Raw genomic sequence first — 10,682 nt, forward strand, 5'->3', positions numbered from 1 at the left:
CCTCCACCCTCGTGGGCCCCCTGTTGCTCCACCGACGTACTCCTTCCTCCTATATATACCTACGTACCCCCAAATGATCAGAGACGGAGCCAAAATCCTAATTCCACCGTCGTAACTTTCTATATCCATGAGATCCCATCTTGGGGCCTGTTCCGGAGCTCCTCCAGAGGGGGCATCGATCACGGAGGGCTTCTACATCAACACCATAGCCTCTCCGATGAAGTGTGAGTAGTTTACCTCAGACCTTCAGGTCCATAGTTATTAGCTAGATGGCTTCTTCTCACTTTTTGGATCTCAATACAAAGTTCTCCCCCTCTCTCGTGGAGATCTATTTGATGTAATCTTATTTTGCGGTGTGTTTGTTGAGACCGATGAATTGTGGGTTTATGATCAAGTTTATCTATGAACAATATTTGAATCTTCTCTGAATTCTTTTATGTATGATTGGTTATGTTTGCAAGTGTCTTTGAATTATCAGTTTGGTTTGGCCTACTAGATTGATCTTTCTTGCAATGGGAGAAGTGCTTAGCTTTGGGTTCAATCTTGCGATGTCCTTTCCCAGTGACAGTAGGGGCAGCAAGGCACGTATTGTATTGTTGCCATCGAGGATAACAAGATGGGGTTTTTATCATATTGCATGAATCTATCCCTCTACATCATGTCATCTTGCTTAAAGCGTTACTGTGTTCTTATGAACTTAATACTCTAGATGCATGCTGGATAGCGGACGATGTGTGGAGTAATAGTAGTAGATGCAGGCAGGAGTCGGTCTACTTGTCTCGGACGTGATGCCTATATACATGATCATAACTAGATATTCTCATAACTATGCTCAATTCTGTCAATTGCTCAACAGTAATTTGTTCACCCACCGTAAAACTTATGATCTTGAGAGAAGCCACTAGTGAAACCTATGGCCCCCGGGTCTATCTTCATCATATTAATCTTCCAACACTTAGTTATTTCCGTTGCTTTTTTACTTTGCTTTTATTTTACTTTGCATCTTTATCATAAAAATACCAAAAATATTATCTTATCATATCTATCAGATCTCACTCTCGTAAGTGACCGTGTAGGGATTGACAACCCCTTATCGCGTTGGCTGCGAGGATTTATTTGTTTTGTGTAGGTGCGAGGGACTCGCGCGTAGCCTCCTACTGGATTGATACCATGGTTCTCAAAAACTGAGGGAAATACTTACGCTACTTTGCTGCATCACCCTTTCCTCTTCAAGGGAAAACCAACGCAGTGCTCAAGAGGTAGCAGTCTCCACGGCCGCAGCTCCATCTACAGTCACAACATATTATAGATAATAGCATCATGCTCTTAATATTTGTTGACCACCAGAAAATACATACCCTATGCCTCGTCAAGCCGCTTGTTCACAAGCGCAATGTCGGCATCTGCCGCGTCAAGTTGCCACCTTAGTCTGGCAAACTCAGCAGTCCGTCCAGCCACCGAACCTCAGCCGCCTTCACATGAAAGCAGCGCGATCATTACCTAGGACTATGATCCTCTGTTTGCCGCATCTGGACAGCAACCAGAGTCTCAGGGGCTACTATCTGTATAGAGCACACCTAGCGTGTGCGGTATCGTCAAAAAATTTATATATTACTTTGCGTACCTCAAAGCCTCTTAACAGGCTCGTAAAAGCCTCATGCAACCCACTTTTGGCGGATGAAATCCTCTCAACCACCGTACCCATTAAAGGACGACGCGCCTCTGTAGCGACCAGACCTCAAACAGTCTGATCTCTGTGCTCCGGTGTCATCCCTGGATCAGTAATGCTGACACCATACAGTACTCGAAGGATTTATAGCAGAGTAGCAATCACACACTTATTACATCGAGTGTCTCAAGAGAGAACTGATTACAATAAATATGGCTTAAGGCCATCTATTAATGATAACAGCGGAAGGCTTGGAAGATAAGTGAGTCCATCAACTCCAACGGCATCACTGAGTATAGAACCACGACCTAAAAACTCCTTAATCGTCGTCTGAAAAGTCTGCAACATTAACGTTGCAGCCCGAAAACGGGTCAGCACATGGAATATGCTGGCAAGGTAACACATAGAGAGTAATGGAATGCAACAGCTATACTATATGCATATTTGGCTGGTGGAAAGCTCTATGGTTACAGTTTTTGCGTAAAGCCAATTTTTCCCTACTTCAAAGGAATAAATTTAATTACTATCATGGTGGTTGTTAAACATTGAGAATGGTTGACAGCATTCTCAATCCCAATTAAAGTAACATCAGTAAACCCAACAAAATTTACTTTAGAGTAACATGTTGAGATTCACTTGATAATCCAGGTACTAGATACTCAAGATGTCCATAACCGGGGACACGGCTAACCATGATTAGTTTGTTACACTCTGCAGAGGTTTGTGCACTTTTCCCCACAAGACTCGATCGCCTCCGTTGGATTTCTCGCACTACATGGTGTTTGAGAAACGGATGACTGAGACATAGTCTTTCAGAAGCGCTAGCACCTTACGATTGGATAGACCGTACCACCTACATCCCCTACATCTGCTAGTCTACCCTGTAAGAGTTCGCACGACTTAATCAACTATGCCAGAGCCCATAATGGCTTGTGGCTCCACACAGAAGTTTCTAGTTTGAAAAATCTCATGATCCCTTTGAGCCTGGGTGGCGGTCCAAAAGAAAAACAGGCAAGTCCTGGAATACCCAAGTGCCTCAATCCACCCAGATGTGTGTTTAGGTTGCCACCTTAGATAAACCATTAATTAACAATCTCACATCTGTCATGGATATCACTCACCCAATCCACGTCTACTAGCATAGCATGGCACAATAAGCAAACATAGAAAGTAACTCCCAAAGGTTTGATAATAAACGGGTAATAGGTACTACCTCATCTACTTCCCATCCCACAATTTAATTAGATCCTAATCATGCAATGTGTGAGGATTGATCTAATGCAATAAAACTGGGTTGTAGAAAAAGGTATGATCAAAGTGTTACCTGCATTGCTGATGATCCGCGAAACCTAGAGATTCAAAGTAATAGGTGGCGCACTCCGGGTATTCTATCGCAGACGAACAAACAAGCATACATTAAGTACTCATCTAATGCACAGGTAAAACTCAAATAGAAATCTAACCAGAAAGTTCAACTTAAGAACCCTGGTTTGCAAAAAGAATCAAATCGAACGAAGCAAAGAAAGTTAAACGGCGAAAGAAAACAACTTCGTTCTAGTAATCTGGATCTAAGTAAAATTTTACAGTAGCAAAAACTTGTTTAAGTTGATTATTCGAAAAGAGGGTTTCGAGATGAAACTCCAGGTGCTTGAATCGCCTGATTCCGATAAACGAGCGAAAAGTTATACTAAAACAAAATCGGATAAGAAATCGCGATCAGAAAATAACCGCGGAAAAATCCGACGAAAAAGAAAACGACAAACAGAATTTTTTTTAAACGGCATGGATTTCAAGGGGCGGCGAACCTCGGGCGACGCACGGCTCCGGCGGATCGGCGGCGGCGGCTGGCGGCGGCTAGGGTTTGGGGCTGGGGCGGCTGGGCTCTCGGGCCCCGGGGCGGCGCCTTATAAAGGTCTCGGCCAGGCGGAGTCCTGGCCGAGTACGGCCCAAGGTCGGTTCCGGTTTTTTTTTAAATAATTACGCTCGGAAAAAAATAAAAAGAAATACTAAACGGACTCCAAAAATCCTGAAATAAATTTTCCCGGGTTTCTAAAATCAAGCCCGATAAAGTGAACATTTATTTGGGCTCTAAATGCAATTTTGAAAAACACGCATTTTTCCTAAATTCAAATAAAAATACCGAAAAACTCCGAAATAAATCTTATTTGATTTTTTATTAAATCCTCAATATTTCTATATTTTGGGAAAGTCATTTTATTCCCTCTCTCATATTTTTGTAATAGAAATAATTGATGATAAAATAAATAAAATCAAACGATCCTGTTTACAAAATTTGAGAAAACTCAAATATGTAAATAACGAAATCCCCAACTCTCTACGTGGGTCCTTGAGTTGCTTAGGATTTTCTAGGATCAAAACCAAAAGCAAAAATAAAATATGATATGCATGATGATCTAATGTATAACATTCCAAATTGAAAATTTGGGATGTTACAAACCTACCCCCCTTAAGATGAATCTCGCTCTCGAGATTCGGGTTGGCTAGAAAATAGGTGAGGGTGGTCCTTGAGCAAATCTTCCTCTCGCTCCCAGGTGGCTTCGTCCTCCGTGTGGTGGCTCCACTGAACTTTGCAAAACTTGATAACCTTGCTGCGAGTGACTCAGCTGGCAAACTCGAGAATCTTTACTGGTTTCTCCTCATAGGTCAAATTGTTATCCAACTGAATTGCTTCCAATGGCATTGTGTCTCTCAAAGGTATGTCAGCCATCTCCGCGTGAAACTTCTTCAACTGAGAAACGTGGAACACATCATGAACTCCTGTCAATCCTTCTGGCAATTCCAACTTGTAGGCCACTTCTCCCATACGCTCCAAAACTCGATATGGCCCTACAAATCGTGGCGCTAACTTCCCTTAACTCCAAAGCGCTTAATCCCTCGAAGTGGGGATACTCGAAGATAAGCTCTGTCTCCGACTTCGTAAATTGTCTCTTTGCGTTTAGAATCTGCGTAGCTCTTCTGCCTGGACTGGGCTACCTTGAGCCTATCGCGAATCAACTTCACATTCTGTTCAGACTCCTTAATCAGATCTGGTCCAAACAACTGGCGATCTCCAACTTCGTCCCACGACAACGGTGTCCTGCACCTCCTTCCATACAGAGCTTCGAAAGGGGCCATCTTCAAACTGGTCTGATAGCTGTTATTGTAAGAGAACTCTGCATATGGCAAATTATCGTCCCAACTAGATCCATAATCTAGCGCATAAGCTCTCAACATATCCTCCAAAATAGGATTTACTCTCTCGGTCTGTCCATCTGTCTGCGGATGAAAAGCTGTACTAAATTCTAGCCTAGTACCCAAAGTCTCATGCAACTGCTTCCAGAACTTTGAGGTAAACTGGGTTCCTCTATCTGAGATGATGCTCCTCGGAACTCCATGCAAACATACGATCCTGGTCATGTATATCTTTGCCAACTTAGCACTGGTGTAAGTGGTCTTTACTGGGATGAAATGAGCCCCCTTCGTCAATCGATCAACTACGACCCAAATCGAGTCATAGCCTGAACGAGTCCTTGGTAATCCCGTGATAAAATCCATGCCTAGCTTATCCCACTTCCATTCGGGTATCGGCAATGGTTGCAACAATCTTGCTGGCTTCTGATGTTCTGCCTTTACTCTCTGACATATGTCACAGACTGCTACATACTCCGCAATATCCTTCATTATTCCGGTCCACCAGAAAATATCCTTCAAATCCAAATACATCTTGGTATTTCCTGGGTGAATCGAATATGGTGAATCATGTGCCTCTTGCAGAATCAACTTTCTGATCTCCGGGTCATTGGGTACATATACACGGTCTTCAAACCATAGGGTGTCGTGCTCATCCTCACGAAATCCTTTAGCTTTTCCTTTGCTCAGTTTCTCCTTTATAGCGGCAATCTCTTTGTCAGTTTTCTGAGCTTCTCTGATTCTATCCATCAAAGTTGACTGAATCTCTAGTGCTGCTACATAGCCTCTTGGAACTATTTCCACACATAGTTCACGATGATTTACTGCTAACTCCTTGGGTATTTCTCCCGTCATTAACGTATTGACATGGCTCTTGCGGCTTAATGCATCAGCTACTACATTAGCCTTCCCGGGATGATAATGCAATCTCATATCATAATCCTTGATGAGCTCCAACCATCTCCTTTGTCTGAGGTTCAACTCCTTCTGTGTGAAAATGTACTTCAAACTCTTGTGATCCGTGTACACCTCACAATGGTTTCCAATGAGGAAATGTCTCCATGTCTTCAATGCATGCACTACGGCTGCTAACTCCAAATCATGCGTGGCATAATTCAACTCATGGGGCTTCAGTTGTCTTGAGTCATATGAAACAACTCTCCCTTCCTGCATAAGCACTGCTCCAAGTCCTCGACGTGAAGCGTCACAATACACCTCATAATCCTTGGTTTGATCTGGCAAAATCAACACTGGTGAGGTAACCAAACGGTTCTTCAATTCATGAAAACTTGCCTCACACTCCTCAGTCCATTTGAACTTAGTATCCTTCTTCAACAACTCCGTCATAGGCTTCGCAATCTTTGAGAAGTTCTCAATAAATCTCCAGTAGTATCCTGCGAGTCCCAGAAAACTCCGGATCTCTCCAACTGTTGTTGGTGCTTCCCACTTGGTCACGGTTTCAACTTTAGCGGGATCTACTGCTATACCTTCTCGGGATATAACGTGTCCGAGGGATCCTACTTCCTTCAACCAAAACTCACATTTGCTGAACTTGGCATATAATTGATGTTCTCTGAGCTTTCCAAGTACCAAACGCAAATGCTCCTTATGCTCCTCTTCATTCTTCGAATATACCAGGATATCATCAATGAACACTACGACGAACTTATCCAAAAACTCCATAAACACTTTGTTCATCATGTTCATAAAATAGGCAGGCGCGTTAGTCAGACCAAATAACATAACGGTATACTCATACAGCCCATACCTGGTGGTAAAAGCTGTCTTCGGAATATCCTGTTCTTGAATCTTCAACTGGTGGTATCCTGATCGCAAATCGATCTTGGAAAATACTTTAGCTCCTTGCAATCGATCAAACAGATCGTTGATCATTGGTAGTGGGTACTTGTTCTTGATCGTTACTTCGTTCAATCCACGATAATCCATAACCATTCTTAACGATCCATCCTTCTTCTCCACTAGAAGTACTGGTGATCCCCAAGGCGAAGAACTTGGGCGAATATATCCCTTATCCAGTAACTCCTTAATCTGCTTCTTAATCTCCACCAAATCCTTTGCTGGCATCCTATATGGTCTCTTCGATATTGGCCCAGTGCCTGGCAAAAGCTCAATCAAAAACTCAATGTCTCTATCCGGTGGCATGCCTGGCAACTCTTCGGGAAATACATCAGGAAAATCCTTTACCACTGGTACTTCCTCCTGCACAACTCCTGATAAGGACTTTACTTGTGTCCTGTTTGGCGCATGTCAGGATACATACTTGATCCTTCTCCCTTCTGGTGTGGTAAGCAAAATTGACTTACTGGCGCAATCGATGTTTCCTCCATACATCGACAGCCAATCCATACCAAGAATCACATCCAGACCTTGGGATTCCAGAATAATTAAATCCGTTGGGAAAACATGCCTTCCTATACTTAATGGCACTTGAAAACATCCTTGACTGGCCATGTACTCTGCTCCTGGTGAGCTTACTAGCATAGGTGTTTTGAGAACCCTAGTGGGCAGGCTATACTTTTCCACAAATCCCCTTGATATGTATGAATGCGATGCACCAGTATCAAAAGAACGAGTGCAGTAAATGACTTAACCAAAAACTTACCTATTACTGCATTGGGCTGAGTTTCAACCTCCTCCACATTAACGTGGTTCACCTGTCCCCTGTTGAAAGGGTTCGGCTTCTTTCCAGAGCTTCCATTGCCGTTTTGGCCTTCAGGACATTCATTGGCATAATGTCCAGTCTTGGAACACTTGAAACAGGTGACTTGACTCAGATCTCTCTTGGCTGGGGTTGATGGGGTGCTGCGGTTCTGGCCATTGCTTCCTCTATTCCCATTACCATTCTTGGTGCCATTGTGATTGTGCGAGCTACCTACTCCATGGGTATGCTGAAAATGTCCTCCTGGTCTAGGGGTAAAACATGGCTTCTGCTGAGCTCCTGAATTATACTTTCCTTGTCCATACTTCCTCTTGCGGTTCTCAATTTGCTGCTGCTTCCCTTCAATCATAAGAGCACGGTCTACCAACTCCTGGTAGTTGTTGAAGGTGGCTACCATCAACTACATACTCAACTCATCATTCAATCCTTCCAGAAATTTCTCCTGCTTAGCTGCATCCGTAGCAACGTCATCTGGGGCATAACATGCTAGCTTACTAAACTCCTCCACATACTGGCCAACTGTCCGTCCTCCTTGGCGCAAGTTACGAAACTCACGCTTCTTCACGGCCATTGCTCCTGCTGAAACATGGGCAGTACGAAAAGCTTGCTGAAACTGGTCCCATGTGACAGTGTCGACTGGGAAGGTGGCTGTGAAATTCTCCCACCAGGATGCTGCGGGTCCTTCTAACTGATGTGCGGCAAACTTCACCTTCTCCGCATATGTGCATCCTGCTGTGGTCAACTCCCTAGCTGTCTTGCCGAGCCAATCATCTGCTACTATCGGCTCGGTGCTACTGGAAAACACCGGCGGATTCAGCCTAAGAAAACGGGCTAAGTGGTCAACAGGTGGTGTGGTGGTGGATTGTTGTTGCTGTTCCCCTGATTCTGATTCTGAACTAGCAACTGCATCAAGGTGTTCTGCTGCTGGATCAACTGGGTGAGCTCCGGCGGAAAGGCAAATCCGGGGTCACGTCTCGGAGGCATCTGAGGGTTTAGAAAAGATGAGATATAAGAGTAGAGGAGGTCTAAAGAGAAAACACTACCCATATGCACATGAGGCAAAAACAAACAATTCACTTTAGTCAAACAAACAAAGGCATACAATCGATCTAACTATCGCAAAGTGCTCGGACTACTATATTTACATGGTGGACTACTACTACTGATGAGGTGGTCTACTAGAAATATTCTACGGTTGTAGACTCCATGATATCTGCTCCTGCTTCATCAACATAGTCATCATTGCTACTATCTTGTTCCGAGTCGGTGCCGTCAATGATGATGTAGTCTTCCGGACTAATCTCCTTGGGTTCTTCGTCTTCGTCTACTAGTGTCGGGCCTCCCATAAATATGCCAATTTTCTTGATCAGATCGTCATCCTTCTCCACAAATACTTCAATTTCTTCTTCATAATATTCGCGTGTAGCCTTGAGTTTTTCCTCTAGTTCCTTGATTCTAGTCTTAGCCTTCTTCAGATCTATCATGTTGGCGCACATCTGATTCTCCTGTCGTCGAATGTGCTGATTTAACTCCTGAATAAAAGCTGCAATTGATCTATCTTTCCTGGTGCTGATCATCTCCCAGTGTTCATCTCGGCGCCCACAAATCTGGTAGATAGTATCCTTGAGATCCTTGCGGTAGACTTCTCCACTGCGTCCCATGGCGATGTGAACTGCCATACTCTTTCCTAGACTCCAAGTTGGTGCATCAAAAGAAAACTCTATGGGCTCAGTGACTGGCATGAACATCCTTCCTGGAACTTGAACTTGAATCATCCAGCGCTCTTCTTCAGGTAAGGTGGCGTTGTAGGTTCCCGTGAAGCTTGGAACTCCTATGTTCAGGTATCTAGTGACTTCCTTCAAGTGGCGTCCAAAGGGTGTATCTTCATCTGGTTGGGTGAACTTGTTCCTTGCATCCGCCATCCTAAAGAGTAGAAAAGATGAGAGGTCAGAAGAGAAGAGAGGGAGTAGTGATCTAGGTCTTTAGCTTAGTGGTCGTGTCCTATAGTCAGCGTGTGCTCTGATACCATCTCTGTAGCGACCAGACCTCAAACAGTCTGATCTCTGTGCTCCGATGTCATCCCTGGATCAGTAATGCTGACACCACACAGTACTCGAAGGATTTATAGCAGAGTAGCAATCACACACTTATTACATGGAGTGTCTCAAGAGAGAACTGATTACAATAAATATGGCTTAAGGCCATCTAATAATGATAACAGCGGAAGGCTTGGAAGATAAGTGAGTCCATCAACTCCAACGGCATCACTGAGTATAGAACCACGACCTAAAAACTCCTTAATCATCGTCTGAAAAGTCTGCAACATTAACGTTGCAGCCTGAAAACGGGTCAGCACATGGAATATGCTGGCAAGGTAACACATAGAGAGTAATGGAATGCAACAGCTATACTATATGCATATTTGGCTGGTGGAAAGCTCTATGGTTATAGTTTTTGTGTAAAGCCAATTTTTCCCTACTTCAAAGGAATAAATTTAATTACTATCATGGTGGTTGTTAAACATTGAGAATGGTTGACAGCATTCTCAATCCCAATTAAAGTAACATCATTAAACCCAACAAAATTTACTTTAGAGTAACATGTTGAGATTCACTTGATAATCCAGGTACTAGATACTCAAGATGTCCATAACCGGGGACATGGCTAACCATGATTAGTTTGTTACACTCTACAGAGGTTTGTGCACTTTTCCCCACAAGACTCGATCGCCTCCGTTGGATTTCTCGCACTACATGGTGTTTGAGAAACGGATGACCGAGACATAGTCTTTCAGAAGAGCTAGCAACTTACGATCGGGTAGATCGTACCACCTACATCCCCTACATCTGCTAGTCTACCCTGTAAGAGTTGCACGACTTAATCAACTATGCCAGAGCCCATAATGGCTTGTGGCTGCACAGGGAAGTTTCTAGTTTGAAAAATCTCATGATCCCTTTGAGCCTGGGTGGCGGTCCAAAAGAAAAACAGGCAAGTCCTGGAATACCCAGGTGCCTCAATCCACCCAGATGTGTGTTTAGGTTGCCACCTTAGATAAACCATTAATTAACAATCTCACATCTGTCATGGATATCACTCACCCAATCCACGTCTACTAGCATAGCATGGCATAATAAGCAAACGTAG

The sequence above is a fragment of the Triticum dicoccoides genome, chromosome 2A, assembly GCF_002162155.2.
Source record: "Triticum dicoccoides isolate Atlit2015 ecotype Zavitan chromosome 2A, WEW_v2.0, whole genome shotgun sequence".
NCBI classification, from domain to species: Eukaryota; Viridiplantae; Streptophyta; class Magnoliopsida; order Poales; family Poaceae; genus Triticum; species Triticum dicoccoides.